The following is a 24,642-nucleotide window of genomic DNA, read 5'->3' as shown; positions in this document are numbered from 1 at the left end:
CCTGAAACCTCACAAACATTGAGCAATACAAACTTAATGCCACAGAAGTCTGTTTTCCATCCTAATTAGCTCATGGTCTTGTATCATTAGTTTACTCTGTCAGCACACTTTGGTTTTGTTATCTTGACAATTGATGTCAATACTAGCATTGCTCAGAAAAACTGGACTTGGAATTTTGTTGAAATGTTTTTTTTTGGTTTTGGAGCCAAAGTATTTTGCAAGACTCATCAGTTTTGCTATTTTTTTTCAGCGGAAAATGAAAGAGAGTTCTGAAGAAAGAGAGAAAGCGTGTGCACGTGAGTGTGCAGATGCATGGTAGGCTGTTAAGGGACTGGCTTCAGATGTGGAAGACTTGGTTCAGCTTCCTGGTCTGCATGGTACAGAGCAATGTAGGACGGAAAACTACTCTCTGACCTTTGAATTGGGTGGAGTGAAAATTCAATCAGTGGTTTCTTACTGCTAGGAGATTGCTCTGACTAATGGTTTGCTTTCTTGAACTGGAAAGCAGGGATTTTTGATTTTCAGAAGGAAGTTGTCACACCGGGATCAGCTGGAAATGTTGGGCAGAAATCCTGGTCTTTCAACAGAAGGGATGACTTGTGTGAATAAATCTGAAGGAACTAGCACTGGATAGATGGATAGTTGTTTATGGTACTTACATAGTGCCAAAGAATGTCTGTATGCCCTGAGACATGGGTATACTGAGCTGGCTTCCTTACCAGAAGCAATAAGGCTTTTCTCCAGCAGAGCAAAACAAACCTGGGCTGGCTCTTCAGCTATCTTGTTTTGGATATGTGCACTAGCTCTGTGCTGCAGCGCAGCAAGTTTAGAAGAGCTATGCCTGAGTCTTGTAAGACTGCACTTCTGGCTACCTGTTCATATATGCCCATCTTCAGAGAGGGAGAATGAATGCAAGTATCTCATGCTGTCATGCTTGTTGGAAAATATGGCTTCCCACTTCGTTTGCTGCTGTTGTGGTTATTTATTGTAGCCCTGAGAAAGCAGAGAGCTGTCCTGCCTATGGACTGCTCTGAGTTCTGCAGACAATTGTGCTCTGTGGCTTAATGCAGTTTAAACAACCCCATGCACGTGCTATGGCTCTGCTCCATCAGAGTGCTGTACCTCATCCCTTTCCTACAGACTTGCTTTGCTGGACAGCTTTTAATGCCAGCATAATTGTTACTTAACTTCTTGCCTTCACATCTCCGTGCAGGAATGGGCACAGGTTCCACACACACAGAGTCAGTGCACGCGCTGAACACGGATGAGAAGTCCAGAGCAAAGCAGAACAGCTTGTTCTCTGTTTCAGAACTGAGCAAGGGCAATGATTTACTCAGTGTCTGCACTTCATAATAGGCTGCTCTCTAATCCACATAATTGCTTCAAAGAGGCAAAATTGGTTGTGTGTAGGTAGATGTCTAAAACAGTAAGCTGAATGTTTGTAAGAATTCATTGTAAGAATTTTGACTCCAGTGTAATCACCTCTGTGCAAGTCCTCTGGCAGCATCAGGTTGTTTGGTTGTGTAGAATTGCAGTAGATTGGTGATTTTATCAAAATACTTTTTTTTCCTCAGTGCTAACAAGTCAGTGCATATTCCCTATGTATGCATGTTCCCATATTGTGCAATACAGTGCTTTTCTTTCCTTGGGGAAATGGCCCTGACTCTGTAACCAGAGACTTTATAAATGCTGTAGAACATCTGTGCTCGACACGGCAAGGACTTTGTTTACTTCCACATTATTTATTCATGTATTCTTTTTCTTTTTCCAGCCCCCTCACCCCCAAGTAATGGTGCTTAATTTTTTTTTTTTTTTTTAATTTTATTTTTTCTTGAAACTCCTTTGATGGAGAATTCGGCCTTTTCTACGAAACACCACATTCAGGGGTTTTATGACTCATTTGTAGTTGGAATACCTACTGGGGCAGTACAGCAGGCTTGGATGCAATAAAATGAATCACCATGACAAGTTCTACGTAAGAGCTGTTTGGTAAATGTTCTGATACAAGAGAATGCCAAATGAAACAATTCCTTACTTTCTTCCTTTGGCCTGAGCAGTTATTGCCCTGAAGATGAAAACAATTGATTGTTAATTCCTTAGATATGTTAAAAAAATTAGGATGTTTCAGATTAGGTGCTGCTTGCATTATGCTGTGGTACTGCAGTCCATGTAGAAAAGGCTGAGCTTGATCGCTGGCTTTACCATTCAGGCTAAGGTCTACGCTGATGATAAATTTTTTGGGGAAGTGTTCTTGTGGGTGAAATGAGTAAGATATTTCTAATAACTTCTCATTAGTGGGGTTTTACTGTTAGGAGTCAGGGCTCCATCCCATTTTATATATCTTTTCCAACTGTAGCATTTGATACTGCAGAGGAGGGGGAGGAAACCTCGCAGCACATTTGAAAATGGATGCAATTTTTTTTTGAAGCAGCTCTGTGAACTGAGTAGCTCCTCTTCAGCCAGCCAGGCTTTCTGGGATTGCAGCATAACAGTGAGATGGCAGTGCACCTCTCTGCCCTCTTCTCCAATGCTTAACCTCTTTAGCCAGCACAGTGGTCTGAGTGAATTTCAGTAAATGTCTCCGTCACTATTATATAGCTGTAGTCTGCTTTACTCAGAGAGATTTATTAGAAGATATTTTTTAATTAACTGCATGTAATCTGGGCTTCAGTAATGGGAGTTTAACTGAAAAATTAATTTGGCCAAGCTGTGCTTATGCATAGCTTAATATAATGATATATACACACATGTGTGCTCTCTTGCTTGTGCTTCGTTCTGTCTCTCATCTTTATCACCAATGATGGTTATTGGGCTTCAGTTCTGTAACTTGAGAGTCCTGAAGCTGGAAACAGCTTAGAAAAAATATTTTCTTTTTCTCCATGAAAATATAAAAACATAAAAACATTAGAGCTGGACAAAGTGTATATCCACTTCTTTAATAACATCTGTGAAGAAAATGAGTTCTGACAACTACTTTGCTCTTCTGGTGGAGGGTATACAGGTGGTCTGGTGCATGGTGTGGTGCTGGTGTGGTCATCTGGTGCTACCACGTAAAACACATTGCATCACAAAGCTGCTCCCCAACTTCTACAGAGCATTTTCAAAACCATAAGTCTGAAAATAGTTTGAAATCAAAATTAAAAAGTAATGAAGCCATTTTTAGGGCAATGGGCTGGGTAATTTTTTTTTCCCTTGGCATTAATGGTGTCGGTATTGCAGATAAGGCCTTCTAGTGAATTCCCAGAGAAATGCCCATGGGGAGTCAAATATATTCTCTGCTTCTCCAGGCTTTCATTTATTGTTGGCATTGATTAGGTGATAGGTACAAACCTGATGCCTGTGGCCTAGTTCTTTTGTTCTGAGGCTACGTAAATGTTTTGTTACTGTTTTTATATTTCATCTAAGAAGTCTTGTAGCAGATCTCCGTTCCCTCTCATCTCCTGCACTGTGGTCTAAACTAACCCTTGGAATAATTTTACATCTTTTTCTATGCATGGAAGAGAAATAATTTTGGACACATCAAATATGATCACCTTCAGTAAAGCTACAGGAAGAACGGGCCCTCTAATCTATCACTTTATTGAGGAATAGTTTGATTCTGGGAAAAAAAAAGTCATTGGAGAGAAAGTATTGCAGAAGAAAAACCTGAAGGAGTTAGCAGTTAGGGAACTAAAAGAATCATAAGCTTTTTTTAAAATATGGAAAGTATTTTTTTCTCTCCTCTTCTGGTTTCTGAGCCTTTAATAAACCTGCAAGTCATGGTTTTAAGCTTTTTCTTTTTATTTATTTTTATTTCTGCACAAGCATGAGAACTTGAGATATCTTTTAAAATAAACAAAACAAAAATCCTGCAACAGAGACCTTTGGATTCTCACGGAGTCATAGAGTTCCAGCAGCTGGAGCTTTAGGAAAAATATGAAGCTTGTAATTATAGTCACTCCACCCAAATGGGTTAAAGTTTGGACTTCCATGGGATTGCACATTTCAATTAAATGTAAGATACAGTAATGGGAGCAAGGTCCTGAGCTAAATTCCCATTGCACATGCTTATTTACATGGACAGAAATTCAGCTGAGGGAGTGCAAAGGAAGTGGGCAGCATTAGGATGTGTGAAGTTTGAAGAAGTTCATTCTTTGGCTATTGTTTCATTCCTTTCTTCTTAGTGTCTCTGCTTTTACATCTGTGTTGCACCTCTGATTGATCCCGTTGCCTTTGCCTTTCCTTGCTTTAACAAATAGAGAATTTAATAGGTCCTTAGCCTCTAAACCTAAAGGATCTTTTCTTTCTACATGTGTTCTATCTTCTGCAAATCAAAGATGTTCTTATGATCTTCAGGGAATGGTGGGGGTGGGGTGGGACATGATGCCAGGTATGCCAAAGGGTCTGCAGAGCTAACATGGTTGTGATACAGAAGGAACCTGGAGAATATTTTCTTGCTGCAGTGGTTCGGGTTCCCTTGTTTGTCTTCTGAGGCAGATGTCGTGTATGTTTCTGTCTGGGATTTTGGTCTGTGTCAGGAGCAGCTGGGGAACTGGTTCCAAAGTACCTTTTGATGAGCACACTTCTGAAGACAAATTTCCCTTCAGTCCATAACTCACAGTTGCTCACCCTCCCACCTCGTGCCAAGGACTGCCACGAGGCACTTCCATAAGGTGTCATCTGTCTTGCAAATATTTTGGAATAGGAAAAACCATCATAGGCACAACATGCTTTTCATGTTGTGAAAATAAGTCAGTAAGAAATAAGTCTTTAGGCCCATGATATCTTGGGCAACAATTTGGTTAATTGCAGAAAAGCAGGACAAAGCTGTTCCCAAGCACGGTGTAGCATTTCTACCTCTTTTGCCGGAGTGAGGGACTGCTGTACATTAAGCTCTCACTTCTTCAGTCATTAATGAGTGACAGGTGGAGCTACTTTCTGTCATAGAGGCACAGATCAATGTCTAAGAGAAACTCATGAAGGCTGACACAAACTCTTGGGTTGATGGAGATTGGATCTGTGGCAGTGAACTGAGTTGGAATTGTGTGATGGAGTTGGTCCATTTAATATGCTCTGACATGTAGTTGTTTGAACAGATACCACTAATTTTGTAGTCCTTCATTTGCCTTCGCTTGGAAATTCAGTAGAGGACTTTTTTTGTGTACTTGAAGTGAGTTCCTTCCTTCTGCTAATATGTAGGTGTTCTTCCTAAAAATTGGAAGCAGCAGCATGCTTGCAATGAATGTTCCAAATGTTAAAAAATCAAGCCCAACCGAGAAAAGCTTTGTGTTTCCAATGTAGATGTCATTGATGCGGGCAAATATGGTCATTTGCAAGAGTCCTTCTATCCAAACCCTCCTGGTAGTTTGGGAGTTTGTTTGGGTTTGTGTCTTTCATTTTTTCTTTGCCATCTACCTTTTTGCTGCTGTGTGTGACAGATGCCTCGCAAGTCTTTCCCTTCCCTTGAGGCGGACTATCTGCATAGTTGGTGAAAGATAATCTTATGCATAAAGCTGCCTTTCCTTGTGGGAAAAGAATTTTCTATTTGGTTTGTTGTTTTGATTGTGGTTTTTTTTGGTTTTGGGTTTTTTTTCAGAAGTGTTGCCTTAGCATGGAAAAAAGAAAGGTTTTAGTGTTTTGTAGTTCAGAACTGGTCTGTATTGAACCTTTTAAAAGGGGTGTCTCAGCTTGTGACTTCTTTACTTTTAAATTAAACAAATGAAAAAAGTCTCTATGTTGTTACCCATAAATATTACAAGACTAAATTTGCTGTGGATTTCCTACAAATCCCAGCACGTACCAGAGCTGTAACTTAATCCAAGGGGAGGCTGATTAGCACAACTTGGTAGCCCTCTTTGGTGCTCTGGATTTGGGACTTATAATATTTGGAAATGCCAGCAAGTAGCCCATAGCTGTGCTCTTGAAGCTGGGCCTGTTGCTCTGCCTGTGTTCCTGGCATTTTCATTTCCCCTGTTTCGAAGACCTGCCAGGAATAGCACATTTTATACGATGCCAAATGTATAAATTCCTCAGACCACTTGGTCTGGGAGGAATGTACTAATGGTGTGGCTGACTGAGTTTTAATCTGGGATGTTTTTAATTTTCAGACCACGTTAATTTATTTTGATCTGAAAATTACAAGATTTGCCTCACTTCTCCATTTTATTGCTTCTTTTAATACTTCTTATTTGCTTTTTTTTTAAACAATTAGGTCTTTCCAGTGTGCAGTCACACCTTCTTTTTCTCTCTTTGATAACTGATGAAGAAGCTGTGTGTTTGAGTAGACTGTGAATCCCCTTGAGATGGTAAGATCAATATGTGTATCCTGGTTGGTTTGTGTTACATATGATTTTTGTGCCAGCAGCTGTTTACTAAACATCCAACTAGGGCTTATCTCCAGAGTGTTAGTAGCTATTCAGAAATGCTGTGTTCTGTAGGATCCAGTTCAAGGGCTTTTACTGTTTTATGGCCCTGCTCACCAGAAAATAAGGTAGACTCCAGGCTGAGGGAGTGATGGGAGCGCCCTGTGGTATTTTTGTTTTTCTTTGCCATAAAGACTGGTTTTGGAAATTTCCTTTTAGTTTGTTCAAAGGCTTTTATTTTATAGTAATGACACAGACACCTGTTATCACTGCTGTATCAACTTATATTGTTGAACAACTGACTGAAATTGGTATTTTTGGCCCTAGCTGCTTGCCCAGCCTCAAACTGAATGGAAGATAACAATTGTCTGAGTGCCTCTCCCAAGTTCTCACCAAAGAATTTCCATTTCTGGATAATATTTTGATCATATTGGAGTTCTTCATCCTCCTCTTATGGAGTTGTTGTCCATGTTAACTCATTTCATACAAATATGTTGGGGTTTTAATTATGGTTTCTTCCCAGTAGCTGTCTTTTCTTCCCGCCTGCTGTAGCAGGAAAATATGTAACTGTGGCAAAGCTTCCCTTGGGATGCCATCAGCCACTCAATACCTGGAATTAGGAGAGGCTTCTTACAGTAGCTGTAAGTCAAGGACCTCTGCAGAAAGGGTTGTGAATAAATCTTTGGTTCCTGCATGTCAGCTGGATTTTTGTGCTGCCTTAGTTTTATCACACATGTAGTTGATGGGGTCTTTCCCCCCTCCCCCTGACTCTTTCAATAGGCCCTTTTCCAGCTCTTGATATAGCCTCAACTCAGTTTAAATTATTTCTTAGAAAGCAGATCTCTTGCTGTTTTTAACCTTCACAGACTCCTGACTAGTTGTTGATGCAGAGACTGCCTGCTGGGTGCCAGTTCAGGCTTCTCTTTGGCTGGTGGAGAGAGACAAGCTCTGCTTTGTTCGGTCTTTTTTCAAACCTCCCCACCAATATGGTGGGCAGATGGCAGAAACACGAGCCCTGTGTAAGTGAAACCACTGTGCTTGCTGGGAGAAGCTTGGAGGGATGGAGAGCCCATGGCCTGAGGATGAAATTTAGATTATTCTCCTCTCTAATCACATACCCTGTTTTTGTAATGATGCTGGTGGTGAGGCCACTCTAATAGGTGAGCAAAACAATGCTGCTTGTGCTTTTGTCCTGCAGAAGTTGCCTGTTTACAATACATGGAAGATTTAGTGCAGGACACTGTGACCTTGCACGTTAGGTAATTATTTCAGTGCCTCCATGGCGCCTGTTAAATGCATTTCAGTGCTGCCCAAGTTCTGTGGATGGACTCATTCCTTTGAGTCTGCATCAGATGACAACACAAAGGAAGAAACACACCTCTGGCGGTAGGGCAGGACAGCCACAACATTTGGAAAAGCTTTTCAGCTGCATGCTCATCTCAGTTATAGTTGCCCATGTGCCAGCTTGTACTCTTTGGGAAGTGGGAGAGCTTTTCATGTCATTTTTCTCCCTGGAGAAGTCTAAGATGACTTGTCCATGTATATTGGTTTTGTATATAAATACATAAACATTGGAGCAGGAGTGGTAAGAAGGAATATGCAAGTTACAGCCCTTTTTTTCAGGGGTTTTAGGCCAATCCCTTGCCTCTGGAGGCTGGCAGCATATGTGTCTCCAGAACTGGCTCAAGTAAAGCAAAGACTTAATTCCTTGAGTGCTTGCTGGAGGACTCCTGAAAATCAGCCTCACTCAACTGACAGTGCAGCGTTCAAGCAATACCAGTCTTAAAGTCTGCATGCTAGAAAAGAAAGCCAGTCAGATTTTGTGTGGTAGGGCTGCTTTATGACCCCTCTTGGGACAGGCTGCTGCCCTTCTAAACTGAGAAATGGCAGTAGAAGGATTTCTGTATCCTAGGACCTTAAACTTCTGGTGCCCACATCACTGTCTGCTACCATACAGATGCAGGATAATTTGGTTGGCACTTTACTGATACGTGCTGTACAAACAATTGTTTGGACTGTGTAATTTTTTTTTCTGACTCTTCCTTCTGTTTAGACAGCTAGACACAAAAGCTGAAACTGGATCAAGGCCACAGGGCTAGCAAATCCTAAGTGAATTACTTTCTCTGTTGTACCTCTGCCTTTGTTATTTTTTTTCTCCTTAACTAAGTTACATCAGAGTGAAATCAAACAGGAAAAGATGCTGTTGTAATTAATTATCTTCTTTAAAACAAGCATGGAATAGTCTTATCCCACTCTTCCCATGCTCAGAAATAGGGAAACAGAGCAAAAAGGGTTGGGTCAAGTTAGCAGAATTGTTTTACCTCTTTCATTGTGTGCGCTCCTCTGTATGGAACTTTATGCTGTATTACAGCAATTTACACTGTGACAGAAAGTGTTCAGAAGCCCTGTTTTGAGTAAATGTTTAACTTTTGATAAATGCTGTATTGTTCTAGCCAAACAGCAGTACAAACATGTCACCATTTGGTGCCTTTCCAGCATGCACACCTTGTTCCTCTGTGATGCTTTTGTTAAACTTGAATGAAATCAAGGTACATTAGGTACTCATTTGAAAGATAGACACAGAATTCAGCCAGCACTCTTCAGAGTCAGGTCCATCCTTGATGTAAGATTTTCTCTGCCCATGGAGGAATGAACTTGTCCTGTTCCATATCTCTTCTTGCTGGTTGTGTTGGAGAAGAAGTCCATTTTTCCAGGACCATCTCTTTTTCAAGAAACCTTGGGATGAGTAGAGATACCATCATGTTGTTTTCTCTTCTGTCCAGATGAGACCAGAAGCTGGATTGTCTGGGTGATGCTGCTCACTGAAATACAGCTCTGGTAGTCAAAGGCTGAGGTGGGCTATGTAGAACTGGGAGCATCCCTGAAGGTGTGGGGAAGAGCTCTGCTCGAGCAGATCAGCAGAACTGAGTTGTAGTTGAGACAGGGAAAACCAGGATGCTTCAGAGACCATAAAATAGAGCTACTATTTCAGGAAAGGGAGAATGTTTGGTCTAGCCTGTGGTTGCCTCTAAAAATACTTCAAATATCATTCGAGTCAGAAACAGGACAGGCTATATGCATATTTACCAAAAGGAGAAAATTAGCCACCAGGCATCTTGCCTTTTGGAACATTTCACTGTAGGTGAAAAACATTGTTATTCTCCACGTCTGTCGAAATTTCCCATGACAAAACTTGATTGGAATAAGCAACTGTGAATCCAGAAGTACATCTAGACCTGGAAGCAAATGTGTGAGGATAGCTCTGATACAGAGGTTTCTGCTGTCTTCTTTTCCCTTCTGCTGTCAGGCTGTTGCTTCCTATTTTCTGGAAGGAGATTGAGGAACAAAGCATGTTCATGAGCAGAAGTCATAGTTACTGCCTACAGCAAACAGCTCGATTGTGAGGCACCAAAATAAGTACTCATAAAAATAGACAGGTCTATGCTTTGAGCCAAAGCTATTTGGTATGATCAAGCAATGTCCTTGAATATGGAAAAAACTGTATTCCTGACTGAGCACCCTGTACTAATGGCAAAATTGAGCTCTCCCGAAAAGAGGATGTGCTGAGAACATGACGGTAAAGATCAGAACCTTCACCATATTCACCCAGTACAAGCAAGTAATGTAGGGAAAATAATTATATAAACCAAATCTTAGTGAGTTAGGGATTTTTTTTGTTCTTTGAACCAATGAAACAGTGCTTCAAGGTGATTGGTTTTTTTCAAGGTAGTAAGTGTGGTTTTTGGGAAATGACAAATTTCATCAGGATCAAAATATTTTTTAGACAAAACTGCAAAGTTGTCTAGAAGAGTTTTACCTTTTGGTCAAGAAGCTAAAGCAAGCACAACCTTTTACAGCTCGTGTTTTCCTGGGAATTTGGTGGTGAATAGTCCATGTTAGTAATCCAAACCTTACGCTTCTGCAGCAGTGTAAATACCGCTAGAACAGGGCACTCTTTTAAGTTGGGACATTTTTATTTTTGGCTTTTTCTCCTCATGAAAGCAGGGCTGTGTAAGCATCAGTAACACACATATGATTACAGTATAATGACAAATTTCTCATGCTCCTTGCTGTTCTTGAATCAGCTGGTGGAGGTTGGATGGGAGAGTAGATCTATCCAGATGTTGCATCACCAGCATGTGACTACTGCAGGTGTAAGTTTTGAGTGCACAGTCTGAAAGCAGTCTGCATCTGAATTTGTGTAGTGATTTGCTAAGGCCTTGAGGTACTGGTAGCTTTCTTCCTAGTGCAATTAATCATTATGTTGTTTAGGATTCTAATTGATGGTCCTCGCTTACTTAGTATGTTTTGTTCTTTCTACATTTAATATTTGGATCACCTACCCTGATATCCTTACTCCTTTTTATCAAATATTAATGTATTAGCACATTATCCATTACAGAACTGCTCTTTTCTTTAGAAGCAAAACAAAAGATTATCATCATTAGATGATGATTCTTCTCAGTATAAAGTTGTCTTCTAATGCCCCACAGAGTAAACAAACTACATCTTAAAATACTTTCTGGGACCATCTGGTAACTTGGACAGTATGAAAGAAAATGAACTTCTTCATGAAAATCTCAAAAACAGCCATTCAGAACCAGAGGGACTATTTATCTGCCAGAAAGTGTTTCATTAGGAAAGAAGTATTGTATGCTGAAGCTGAAGGTAATAAACTTGTGTGGGTATTTTCTAGTCCAAATGGTCTAGTCCAGTACTGGTCTGGCCATAGTCATTGTTTTCGTGGCCAGGGCTGGATCATGGTGACCATCTTTCACTGTTCGGGAATTCCCAGCAAGTTAAGCTCCTCAGTTCCATGCCCAGGTAATGAAAGCCCCTCTTTGTTTTGTTGTCAGAGTGCACCTATGGATGTGTAAAAAGGAGTGTGTATGTGTGAAAGAGTTAGATCTCAAATCTGGGGAAAGATGTCCCCAGGAACGTGGGATGTATTGCTGGTCTTCCCCTCACTGCAAATGCCAGATGTGACTCTTAGATCTAGTATTTATTGACATAAATGTGCTACCTGCACCTAATCAACAACCCAGGCACCTGACCTTTCCCACTACAGTAACCCACCTTAGCAAGCAGAATAAATTGCCTGTGCCCATCCATCCTCTCCAAGGGGAGGCCCGGAGAACAGGGACAAGCAGTGATGGATTTTCTCCCTTAGGACACTTGTGGGAAGCAGGTGATATACTTGGTATAGGAGTGTGTTTCTGAAACTTGCCTTTATTCTACCTAAAAGTATTGATGTTTTTACTTTTTTACCATATTTCACTGTCTGAAAGTCATATACTGCTCTAGTGTACAAGCTTGGAAATGTGTTTTTGGGGAAGCAGGACTGGGCCTTTAATAATTTTTCTAGCTGAAAGAGCAACAGTGAAACTGCAGCTTCGCCTCGCATACGTGGTTTCTGCAATTAAGGGCTGCAGCTGTTCTACTTTTTTTGTCTCTGTGACGCAAATCAAAGCGCAGCAATGGTATTGCCTGAGGGAAGAGAGAAAGCTACTTGCTCGCTTCCCCATGCTGATAACTAAGCAGTGATGACAAGAAACTGGGGCAAAGGAAAGTTCAAAAGCAGAATCTGAATATTGTAAATGACTGCAGGAACACAGGTGCCTCTTCCTCGGCACAAAAGGAAAATAAGAACTGTGAGGGTCAGAAGAAATAATCAGCTACCCAAAGGAAAAGATGTCGGGCTGTAAAATTTCTGTCGCTCACAGGGATGCTGACATGAACACAAGTTGGGGTCTGTATGCTATCCAGTATGTTACAGTCAGCCCCATTTTAAATGGGACTAATTTTCACTTGGTGACTTCAACCATAAGAACCTTGATTCTCTCACTTCCTCATGTGAGTCCCCTTTTCACATGTGTTTTGATATCTACCTAAATGGTGAGATCTGATTCACTATCCTTGTGTCCTCCTTTCCTAGGAGGAATTTGTAAGGGAATGGAAGTATTAAGACCCTGAGCAGCATTGCTTGTCGGAGGTCATGCAGCAAGCAGAGGAGAGAGTTTGGATGTCCTGATGTCTTGAATCACAACCTGCTTTCTGCACTAACTTCTAAAATGATTTATGTGGCCATCCCAAGTTTGTGTATTTGTTCCCTTGTTGTTGTCTAGACTGAATTTCCTAAGTGTTTATTAAAGATAAATTTTGCAGGTTTGGTGTGGAACTAAAATGAGACTATTGCTTCATTTAGGTGTCAAAAGCATCTAAACAGTGAATGAAGTCTTCTGCCAGGTGAGCTGCGGAATTCCTTTCTGCTGGTTGTTGCTGTCTGTGTGCCCCAGCCCGGGCAGCAGGCAGCTTCCTGGGAGGGCAGGAATTGCAGGGCTTAAGGCATCCAAGGCTCTACTTTCATTGTCTTACAACTTGGCCATTTTGAGGGAGCTTGTGAGAGGGACAGAGAATGACATCTGCTGTACCGTATCACCTCCAAACTGTGAAATTCGTGATTTGAAATAAGACTTAAAAGAAAGCAGATTTTGATTTCCACAGGGGTAGAATAATGTGTTTCTCTGTCATCTGCACAGCGAGCATTCAACTCATATCCATAATCTCAGGCACAAAATGAAGAATCAAACGTTGCACATGCAACTTAAAATGAGCTGTATCCATGGAAAGTGTTGGACCACTTTAAATTGATGCTACTAGTCCTGCCTGTACTACAGTTGCCTGTGAGTCAAGTACAGACTTGAGTGTTTTCTTCTGGTGGTACTTGCACCAGTAAACCCCACATGCTGTAATGGAAAATAAATCCACGTGTATTGCAAGGCTGGGATTTAAGTTTGGTTGTTTTTTTTTTTTTAACTCCAGCTTTATTTTTTCAGCCAAGGCAGAAATAGATTTTAGGATTGAATAATTACCATCAAGATAACAAGTTTACAGCACTTGACTTAAAATAAGGAAATAGTTTAGAAATACATTTATATGTTTGCTACTAGCAATTTTATTGGTAATAAAGAGGCTTGGTGACTTCTTTGCTGGAAACTGGATTTATGTCTTGGTTTTCATGGCTGGAAGCTCAGGAAGTGCAAGTGCTTTGTGATGGTACCTTTTCAGCAAGAGTCACAAAAGTACTCAGGAGCTTTTCAGTCACCTGGACGATATTGGGTAGCCCACAAATGACCTACCCACACTTGTAGTTATTCTTCCTAAAGCATTAAAAGTTTTTACATATGGGATCCCTTCTCTCTCTAAATGCCATTTCCTCAGGCTGATACTCTGAACTCTGCAGTTCCTCATTTTGTTAGGTGTTGGCTCAGCTTAATGTATAATTATAATACAAGCATATTTTCACAGGTCTTGTCTGCTAATGTAATTTTTATACTGATGTGTCGTTTAGGGTAATAAGGGAACATTCCTTTCCACTTGGTCTAGTTGTACCCTTAATGGCAAGTGAAGTCAGGATTGGAGTTCTGCATTTATTAGGACTTGCTCCCTTCATGAGGAGAAGGAGGAACTTCAAAATCTGGTGTATACTGAGCATTTATTAATGATATTTTGAAATATTTGTTCAATTTAGTAAAAATTAGTAAAGTAATGGATACTCACTAACTTTATTATGTCAAATCAATATTAATATTGATCTAATAGTAATAAACTAATCATGCCTGCTATAAAATGCTTTAATATGAACTTCAGAAGGAATATTAAAATTTATTAGTCATTCCTTAAAGCTGATTGATATGCTAGGGGTTTTCGTAGAAATAAGAAACTTAGATGGGATGTGTGCAGCACTAGCCTGATTTTAATAAATTTTGTATTTTTTTCCTGTTGTTTATGATAATTGGGTGTTAAAGACTTTCTACAGAGTCTGATGCTGACTCTGTTTATTACTTCCTGCTTCTAATCACCCTTGAACTGGATTCATCTCTGCCACAGACGTATTGTTTAGCACAAAATTCCTTGCCACTATTTGTGGAATTTTCCAAGGCTTTGGTGCCTATTCGTCAGCAAACAAATTGTTTGTGGTTGTCTTTTTTGCACTTGGCATTGTAAAATGTGACTGAATATGGAGTTCTGGAAAGACACATGTGCTTTCCATTTCTCCACAGAGAAAAGGTTGTCCCTGTGTCAGCTACAGTTCCATGGTGTGATGGCCACGTGCAGCTTTAAACTTCATCTCTCTGATACTCTAGGGCTGTACAAATAATGGGCTGCTATTAGAATCTGCCTTTTGTCTTGAGCGACATCTCTTTTAAAAAAAAACTTTTTGACTTAGTGACTTACCTATTTTTCAAAGATAAGACCTTGTCTTCAAAGTAATCTGAAATGCTACTCCAGAGTGTTTTCTGATGCATGAATAAGGCCCTGAACAAACCAGGATTTGTCCACTGGTTGTGAAAATGCTTGAATTACCTCCAGGCTGTAATACTGTAATCTGGTCCCCTGGGTCACTTACTGGACAAGGTGAGGTCAGATTTGTAGAAGAAATGTTCCCATGCTTGCAGTTCAGACTTGCTTTAAACAAATACAAAGACAATTTAAATGTGTTACAAAATCTGTGCTAATTTTATGGGGTTTTAAATAAATATCAGTGGCCTACCAAATGGAAATGTTTCTTACCTTCTCTCTCTTGCTTCCTCCTCCTCTGACAGAATGATACTTGTAAGTAGGAAGTACAGTAAAATTGCTCATGTAACTTCCAAGGGAAAGGAAGAGTCCTCTTCTGGCTTTGAACATCACTGAAATCTGTGTTGATTAGACTGTTGAGTGTAGGGTCAGGTACTGCTTTATGATATGACAATCAGACAACGCTGTTGAAAACTGCAGAACATCAGCTGCTCATAAGATGCCATCCTCTGGTAGAGAGGACAACAGCTGAAAAGGAAAATGTTGTGGGAGCTGTCACTGCAGCTTCCCACTTACCTGGGGTATGTTTTCATCACCGAGGGTGTGGTTGTGCCTGCCAGTGCCAACTGCAGTGGAAATTTGGGAGAGTCTTCACAACTTGCAACAAAAGCAATTGTTCCTAGTTCTGGCTGTGATATCCTCAGTTTCAAGGCTATTCAAGCAGTTGCATTAACCAGCACAAATGAATACCTGTGTGCGTGTATCTTACGCAGTATTTTTTCTGTATCAGGCATTTCTTCAGGTTCAGTTTAAGAGAAGCAGGGAGCATTTGAATGCTAAAACGCCATGTTTTCTAAATCTAAATCTGTTTATGTATGTTTTCAAAATAACTTTTTCTCTGTTTTTATGTGAACTTCAGCTAAGCTTGTTTTTTCATTACTTTCAATATTTGGTATTGAACTTTCAGATTTTTTTTGTTTGTTTGTTTGCTTTTCCTTCTTGGATAAACTCGTGGGCAAGAACTTAGGGTTCCACTCCATTCTTTTCTGTTAAAATACTGTCACAGAAGTAACTAGCATTATTTTTGATTCCCATATTTGCTGTTTGAAACTTAAAACAGCATTCTTGGCCCTTCAGCCTCTCTAAAAAACTGGCTTGGTAGACTGGTTATGGAATAATTTATTAATTTTTACCTGCCTATGGGAGTCTGGGGCTTGGCGTAGCTGGAAAGAAACAGGCAGGAATCCTAAATACTCTATTTTTTAAATTATTAATATATTACATCTTGCATAAGCACTGAGCATGGGAGGAAGGATGTTTCAACTGGAATGTTTCTTTTTTTTTTTCCTAGTGACAGCTCTTTATTGGCCTAAGGGGATTTAAAAAATCCTGTTATTCTATTCTATATTGGTATTAACCTAGTTCAGTTTTGTCCTTACAAACCAGTATTAAAAATACCCAGCTGTATTCAGAAAGTAGATCTTGGGAACCCTTCTTCAATTGCTTTGCACAGGTCTGGTGCCTTTAGAAGATCAGGGCCAATGCATCTGGAAATACAGGCACACCTTGTCTTGGTAACAGAGATTGGGTTGGTTTAGGGGCAATGCTGAATGCATTTTTTCAGTGGTTTTAACTGGGCATGTGTCATTTTCCCATGTCAATCACACGCATGTGTACATAGCTGAAAGGAAATTGGGCTTGTTAAGTTACAGATTAAGGTAAACAAGAAATACAAGCCATGTCAGCATCCAAAAGCATGATTTTCATGTTTTTTAAGTGCAGCAGCCAAAATATTAATCTCTGACTTGAATGTCTCTATTAAACTCAACATAAGTGAAGCAGTAGATGTATTAAGCTCAAAATAAGAATTAAAAGGAGCAATGGTGCAGAAAATGTGATGCAATGTATTTTCTCTCCCCCCCCCCAAAATGTGTTGATTTTAAATGCATTCGTAGAGCTATATAGCTTGTTTGCAGCTCCTCATAATTACCAAATGAGCTCTGCATAGGAGCAGACAATGGTAATCAGGACAGTCAATTATTTACTGGTTCCTCTGCTTGCATTTGCATCTATTTTCGTTTACATTATTACAAGGAGTTTGAGAGGATTTGCAAAGCATGGAGGCAAAATGAGAGGTAAGAATTTCATTAGGCTCTCATTTTTCACTGCCCCCAATGAAGTTTTTTTTCAGGTTCATTCCCAGCTGTGCATTTGAGTGTGGGGACAGAGAGAGGCAAGCACAGAGAATTTCTTCTGCTGATTCTCACCTAACTCAGTGCACAACACAGCGCTCAGCACGGAAAAAGCTGTGGAGTGCACTGACAGTTTTATTGACTGTCCCTTTTGTAGTGACATGCCAGCCCCTTTGAAATGATGGCTAGCAGGAGTGAGTGTATACACATGGCTTTTGTGAGACAGTGATAAATTGGTGGACAGTTGGGCCATGATGGCTTCAGAAGTTACGTGTTCGCCATCAGTGCCCCAAGGCCATTTATGTTCTGTGTCAGTGGGGTGCATCTGAATACCATATGTCACAAAGACTGATGTCCTCACTCCTCCTCCTAATGGGCACGGCAGACACCACGCACTTGGAAATTTCCGTGCCTGCCTCCGAGATAAACAGTAACAGGGCCAGCTAATTGTGGATGTTGTTGAACACCAGAGCTGCTCACTTGAAAGGTGGACCCTGGCAATTAATAAGAGCCATTAAGAGACTGAACAGAACCAAAAAAAAAAAAAAAGGCATTTTTTCCTGACATGGGGCTTGGTGGTATCAAATTGGGTGGGCTCTTGTCCAGACCTATTGCTGCTTCATTGTTAGGAGAGAAGTTAGGAACAGGTTGGAGTGTCATAATTTTAAGAGTGCTAGATCATACTTCAGATTCTTGTTTGTAGAAGCCAGGGCAAGAATACACCTGAGACTATGAAATCTCCCTCTTAATTGGGACTGAGAAACTGAATTCTTAAAAATGTATAATCATAATAATGTATAAAATTCACTCCTGGGAAGAGGTCAGATTGCAATGTCTGTACTTTAAAGATAAGGGGTGCAATATGTTAATTAATAAGCACAGTGTTCAGGAGCAAAGCTTTGGGGTGAGCACATGTGTTTGCATGTGCAGGGTGGAGTTTATTACAGGAGTACACTCCAGGTTAAGTGAATTTCGGAATTCATAAATCTCTGAATTGAAAGCAAATTTAAGTACTTCTGCCTGCATTTCTACAGGCTTTCCCTTGCTTCCAGTCTTGTTTAGTGCAATAGATTTAATGGCATTTGAGGTAAACAGCTGTTCCATGTGTTATTTCAGATGCTGGATGTTCTGGGAATGTCTGTGGCTAATGGTTGAATGACCAGCATTGTAAATAACAAGAAAATGGCAAAGAATTAAACACACTGATTATGGATGCATTTCATCTTGTTGTGCCACTCCGGAAAAAAATTATCCTACAGTAACTGCTAGGATCATGGCTCTGTTCTTTAGTGTTTTTAGAAGTACCAAAATTACACTGTGGCATAGACAAGATGTTCATGCAGTGATGCTCATCCTTCCATTCAAATGTATTGCTAAATAAAAGGGGGTGTGTAGGTTTCTGAAGCAGAGAATGCCTGGGATTAATTCTTCAACCAGAGAAGCTAAAAGCTGGGAAGGCAGGACATTCACCAAGTAAATGGAAAGAACAGAAACCAGCTGAAAAATGAGGTGGTCGTTTCCAAACTCTGTCAAATGTCCAAAAGCTCATATTACATTCTCTTATGTATTTGTTTGTCTGTGCTAACCCATTTAGTATTTTTAGGGCATATTTGACATGCAGGAGAGGATTTCCCATGTTCGGGACCTGCCTTTGACGAATGCTTGAGCAAATGCTCACAAAGAATTAGTGGGAATGGCCAAAAATGCCCAGATATTAAAGAAACTAGAATAAAAACCTTAAAGAATCTGAAAGATTTGAACACTCTTATAAATGTACATTTTTTGTAAAACTAGGCATTTTTGGAACAATGTTTTTCTTCGTATGCAAACTTGCTGCTTTGTGAACTCCATTTTCAGATCATCCCAAATATAATTGGATATGGTAAAATCTGAGTTCACTTCTTTTGCTGCCTCTTAGAAATCTGACTTTCAAACCTTATCTTTGTTGTTTTTTTTTTCTTAAAGAGAAGTATTTTGTTTTATATTTGCTGATTCATTACTATATATTTGTGCTTTGTGTTGTTTCTGTTGCTTACTTATCCTTCAAAGCATCTTCTCTGGTCAAAGAAACTTCTTCAGACTTCAGGTGATGCGGATCTTCATCCTCCCATTACAGCTGATTAAAACAAAGGGAGAGGTTAAATGACCTGGTCAGTGTTGTGCAGTGAATCAGTGCTGCAATTTGGGTTGGGAGAGAGGGGCATTTCCCATAAATTTCTTTTAACCATTAGGCCAATGAAGATGAGTTGTGGAATGAGACACTACAATCAAAAGTGTGTCCCTGGTAGTTTTGTTTTGGTTTAGTTTTGGTTTTCCTCTCTGCCAGTATTGATGAGTGCTTTTGCATTCCTAGTCTGTTACTCCTTAGTTCCCAGATCAGTTTTAGGGAGCTGAAGACAAGCTGTGCTGCCGGGTAGACAGCAGAGGAGGATAATGAAAGAGAGGAAGGTGACAGAAGGCAAACCAGTCCTGGACACTGCTCAGAGTCCAGGGCCCAGAGTGCTTCAGAGCATGAGATGAAGACCTTTGCTGTTTTAATAGGTGATAATAATGTTTTCCCTTGTATGTGTGGCCTTTGAGCTAGTAATCTTGTTGAGGGTAAGGGGTGTGTGCTCAAAACCTTTGTTGGTGGTTGCAGTGCAGTGAAGAATTTGTGGTCACTGGCAGGATATGGCCCACAGCTTGTGGAGCCTATGGCCACATTTCCAGCCCTTTCCCTGCTGCTGTTTGATTTTGTCCGGGGTGTGTATGTGAATGTGTGGCTCACCAAGCACATTTGTAGGGCCCAGACAGCTCTGAGCCTGTGACTTTCCCTGAGGAGAAGAGAGGCAGAAGAGGGTGTGATGTGCCAAAGCCGATGGCAGATCTGGAGAATAAACCCCTCATCCTCCCTGGCTGGTGAGAAACCAAGTTTTTACATTGTATAATGAATTTGTGTGTTTATGAAGTCGGAGGCTGATACTGAAGGTGACATAAAGCACGCTCCTCGTCTCTTCTAGGGAGCGTGTCAGCTTACTCACAAACCTTCAGGCTTAAACTAGAAAAAATGAAAAAAGATGTAGAGATCCCTGGATTCTACTCATTCAGTTATTCTCAACATTTCATACCTGATGATGCTTCAAGTTGAAAAAACTTTTGTCTGAAAGAATACATTGCCTGATTTTAATTAGGGTTTTTCTGAGGGAGAGTTGGTTTTGTTTCCTTGACTCAGTCTAATCCTGCTTCCTGCGATAAATGGCTTTCCATGTAATGGGTGCACTGATTACTCCAAGGCACACATCTGCTAGAGGATGCCTTTGAAAGTCAGGCTAATTTACTGGATAAGTGGCAGATTTCTGATTGCAATCTCTTTTCAATACAGAGGATCACATAAGTAAGACAATAATCCTCTCTATTTTCCTCTTTTTTTTCCCAAGCCTTAGGTTTGGGGGTTTTTTTTGATCTCTGTCTTAATCATCTTACTCTTAATTTTTCCTTGTCTCTAGGCATACTTTGGTTTCTCTTTCTCCATAAATAGTTACCAAACATGATTACAGGGAGTTTTGTTGTAGTAGAGCTTGCATATGACATTGACATTGTTGTGAACTCAGAAACTACACTACATAAAATTACAGGATTATTATTTTAAACCAGACTACTCTGGCTTCAAAATAAAAACCATTTCTTCTGGATTCTAAAATCCACATAAAAATGGCAATTTTGGAAATAGCTGTCAGAGAAATGCTGAACTGATATTTTCAGTTTTTGCTACAAAGGTTCTTGTACAGAGGTAGGAAAGGAGTCTCCCACCTCTCTGGGTGTTATGTCTGCATCTCTGTGCTGATTGTGTGCATAAGGGCACAGAGACTCAATATGACACAGACACAGAATGGCATTACTGTGTTCTCTAATAAATGTCAAATTGTAAGCCCTTCCTCTTTTTTCTTTTTTTTTTTTCCTTTTTTTTTCCTTTTTTTTTTTTTTAAATAAGCAATACTCAAACTACTTTAGTAACTTTAATGCCAAACCTGTGCCACAATTTTTCAGAATTTAGGGATGGAAATTTATTTTCTTCTTTAGTAACTTTTACAATCCTCTATGTGTAGTTGTTAAGCTAAAAACATGCCTGTGTTTAACATAGCCTGTTTCACTTCACAAACCAGTCATAAACTGTGTTATCAAAACCACCTTTTGGTGCCTGGGAGTTGTATTAGAAGGCTTGGCTGGTACAGCTGGAGTGTCAGATCCAGAAAAGTGCTTTCTTAACATTTTTTCAATCCTTGCATTTAAAGCAGGTAGGTATGAGGAGTTCCACTTTGGGGATAAGCAAACTGAGAGGGGAAGTAAGTTACACTTCAGTGTATCTAAATGTTGTTGCTCAGAATGGAAGCTGGGTCTCTACAATGCTGGGACCACTGTGTCAAAGACCCTTCATATATAAATTGATCTGTATTTTTCATATATGCTAAAAATAAGTAAAATGCTTCCTCTCAAGATGTGTTTAACCAAACAAAACTATGGGTATGGAGAAAAAGGATTAACAGTGAGGTGAACTGAAGAGTGGGCAAAGCTTCCCATCACTACCTTAGCGAATCTAGAGTAGCCTTTGGGATGTTCTTTTTGCCCTGATACAGTGTGTGCTGTGCCAGTGATGCAGCAGAGTCTTCAGAAACGACTGCTTCCTGGAGGAGACGCCTCTGAGAATACCTCTTCACTCTTACTGGTGCTCACATACAATATCTGAGGGAAATGACTGCTTGTATGAAACATGGATGTACACTTGGGCTAAATTGATCTTTTTCTGGCTTATCGAAAGAGCTATGGATGGAGAAGACCTGGAGACTTTTTGTAAACGTTTCTTTCTGATGTCTTGTGATCTGTTTTTAAAAGCAGAGCTAGTTAGAATAAATAGTTGATCAGGTACATGTGTTTTCTCATTCCTGGTCGTTTTAAGAAGAACAAGTTGAAAGCTCTGTAGTGTTCTTTGTACTTTCTTCTGAGTTATTTTGAAGGTTTTTTTCCATTGTACTTCTATTTTTTTTTTCCTTTTTTTCCATAGTAAAGTTTGAATTTGGAAGAGTGTGCGAATTGGAAGTAGCAGAGTTAGCAGTCCTCTCTTCTGGCTTTCTAAAATAATGCAAGGCACTGAGTCACTCCTTGCCACTAATAAGTTGCGTCATTTTGCCAGGATCAGAATGTTCCAGTCTCAAAGCAAATAGTTTGAAAAGTGAAAAACCAGTTGTTACCATATATGTGTGTGTGTTCATACACACAGGCACACACACATACACACTTCCTCTCTCTCTCTGTCTGCTTATCTAAAGGTGATGATTGATTCTTCTGTGTGTGAGGCAGTGAATTAATAATCACCACTTCTTTCCACTTCGCCACAGGCTTCAGTTTCAGCAAGGGAGGAGATAAAAAATACATTCTTACACTCATAGTGTTTTTAAAGATGAGGTTTATAAGCATAAATGAGGAAAATCGTGTGGAGATTCCATGGGGGAAAAAGGAAAAAAGGTGGAGAGAATGCTAATCTTGTCAGATTAACTTCTTTTTTTGGTTTTATTTTGCATGTTTGAGGTATGATTTGTAATATCCAGTTGTGATTTCTGTCCTATATGTGAGTGCTGTTGCAACGCTCTGAGATAAATTCCACAAAAAGCCAGGTGTGCTCCTGCTCCTGGTTGTCTGCAGATGTTTGCTGTGCTGAGCATTTGATATGTTGATTTCAAAACTTTATCAAACAGGAATGAAAAGCACCGTTTTTATGCTGATTGTTTTGTGTCTGTTTATCTTCATGCTTTGCCATCAAACCTGGTCCATTTGGCCATCAGGATTTCATCAGGCTAAGTCAGTTTTAATGTTTTAATGGCTTCACTGGTGAAAAATTCCCCTCAGATGAGAAAAACTGACTAAAGGGGAAAACCACTGGGGAGGTGTGTGTGCAGAGACCCATGGCCAGAGAGGTTCAGGTGCTGGAGAGGCCAGGAGGGGCTGGGCTAAGGCAGGAGCAAAGCCTTGGGGATTGCTTGGAGGTAGCTCTGGTTTATTCTAAATGATCATGCTAAACCCCTGGCAGGGGACTGTAAGTGCCAGCACCCTGAATCTCATCAGAAAGGAATCTGAAGATTCCTGGATCTCATTGCACTGAAGCAGTCAGACCCCAGGACTTCAGTGGCTGGCTGGGATGCTGAGATAACTGCTAAAAGCAAATTAAGGGCTTTCTGTGAATTTGCTGTTTCAAATCATCTTTATAACTGATGGGTTATGATTATTAATGAATTAGCAGGAAAGTCTCCAATAGCTGTTATCATTATGATAATGCTGAGAGAGTCTGAATGCTGGAAAATCAATGGAGCGACAGGCTGCAGAGAATATTGATCGTGGCTTTGGAGGACAGAAGCTGAGCAAGAGGGCAGAGGTTGGTATTTGTGAGGTTACTGAAAGCCGTGGGCTGTGCAGATCATTTTAGTCTTTGTGCTGACAAGTTTTGTAGCTGCTGTTGGTTGTGCTTTCTACTTATGGAGGCTCTGTAAAAAATACCCTAAATCTAAAAAGGCATCTGACTCGTTAGCAGGATCATTGAAGGGCATCTAGTGACCTGCTCCTTTAAGAAAACAGTCTAAATGCTGGATTTCAAAGGAAGATAAGGTGATAATCAGTAAAGACATTTAGTATGAAGGGGAAGAGAATCATTTTTTTTCCCCCCTGTAATATTCCATAAGATAAAAATAGCAAACAATGGGTTTGAAACCCCCTCAATTTAGATAGAGACTGACTATATGGTGAAGTGCTATGGCCACAGAGCATGTGATAGCAGGTAAGAAGTGATGCTTTTATTTTAACATCCTTGCTCTCTTGCCATAGCCTGTATGGTGTTTGTCTAACACTCACACAAGCTGTCTGCACAAAGCTCATAAGGAACAATCCCCCCATTTTTTTCCAGCCCAGCATGGACTACCAGCACCTATAAACTGTGCATGGAAAAGTAATTTAATGGTACATTTCTTCACTGTGATGTCTTGAACAGCTGAGCTGCCTGGATCAGCAACAATTTGCCGTGCTTTTGTGGATCAAGGTAAGGAGTCCGGAGGGAACGTGGCCTCTGAGGTGCAGGCCTTGCACAGCTATTGTGGGTCATTAGAGGTCATACATGCCTGATACCTTCTAGCAGAGCATCCTCCTGCCGCCACAGGAGCTTGAAGATATTTGATCTGTGCCAGCATGACGTGTCTTTGGCATTGATGCTCTATGTAAGTGTCTTATAAAACCCTTTAATGGTAAAAAAGGATTTTGAGCAGAGTAAGTCAGTTTGTCGTAGCTAAAGCTGCTGAAGCCCCAAAAACTTGATAGATTCAGGTTAGATATACAGTGTATATTTTGCATGGTTGTTTGATCAGGCATGTTTGCCCACTGCCTTAGCTGGAAAAAATTGGATGAGAAATTTCAAAACAATCTAAAAAAGTTTTATAGCAAAAAAATACAGCTCCACTCTTTCAGCCAAATATGTTATGAGTTATTGTGACAGCTGCCTGAATGAGCCATGTCATCCCCAAGTGTCAGAAAGAGAGAAAGAAACCTTTGTTAGAGTGTATATACCTGCTAATATCAAACTGTGGGTGTACATTGTTTTTATTTGTCTTGTGAGTTTTTGTTTGTTTTGTTGTGTGTTTTTTTTCCTGGTACATTTCTCAAGCTTCTCCTAGGCTATTGTCACTGAAAACTTTACTTTAAAATGAAAACAGATATTTCCCTATTGTTACCTTTCAGTAGGCATCAAAACTTTTAGGGGAAAATATGAAATACCGAAAGATTTGGGTTAGGTC

General features: G+C 40.2%; 1 protein-coding gene across 3 annotated transcripts in view; it reads left to right on the top strand.

The window, feature by feature from the left end:
- PDE3A (phosphodiesterase 3A) overlaps positions 1–24,642 on the top strand; it is a 225,945-nt gene that overhangs the window by 39,828 nt on the left and 161,475 nt on the right. The gene's annotated exons all lie outside the window — the stretch shown is intronic.

Source organism: Aphelocoma coerulescens, chromosome 1A, assembly GCF_041296385.1.
Source record: "Aphelocoma coerulescens isolate FSJ_1873_10779 chromosome 1A, UR_Acoe_1.0, whole genome shotgun sequence".
Classification (NCBI taxonomy): Eukaryota; Metazoa; Chordata; class Aves; order Passeriformes; family Corvidae; genus Aphelocoma; species Aphelocoma coerulescens.
Note: the sequence above shows the minus strand (reverse complement) of the source record. Positions and strands in the feature narration are given on the sequence as shown.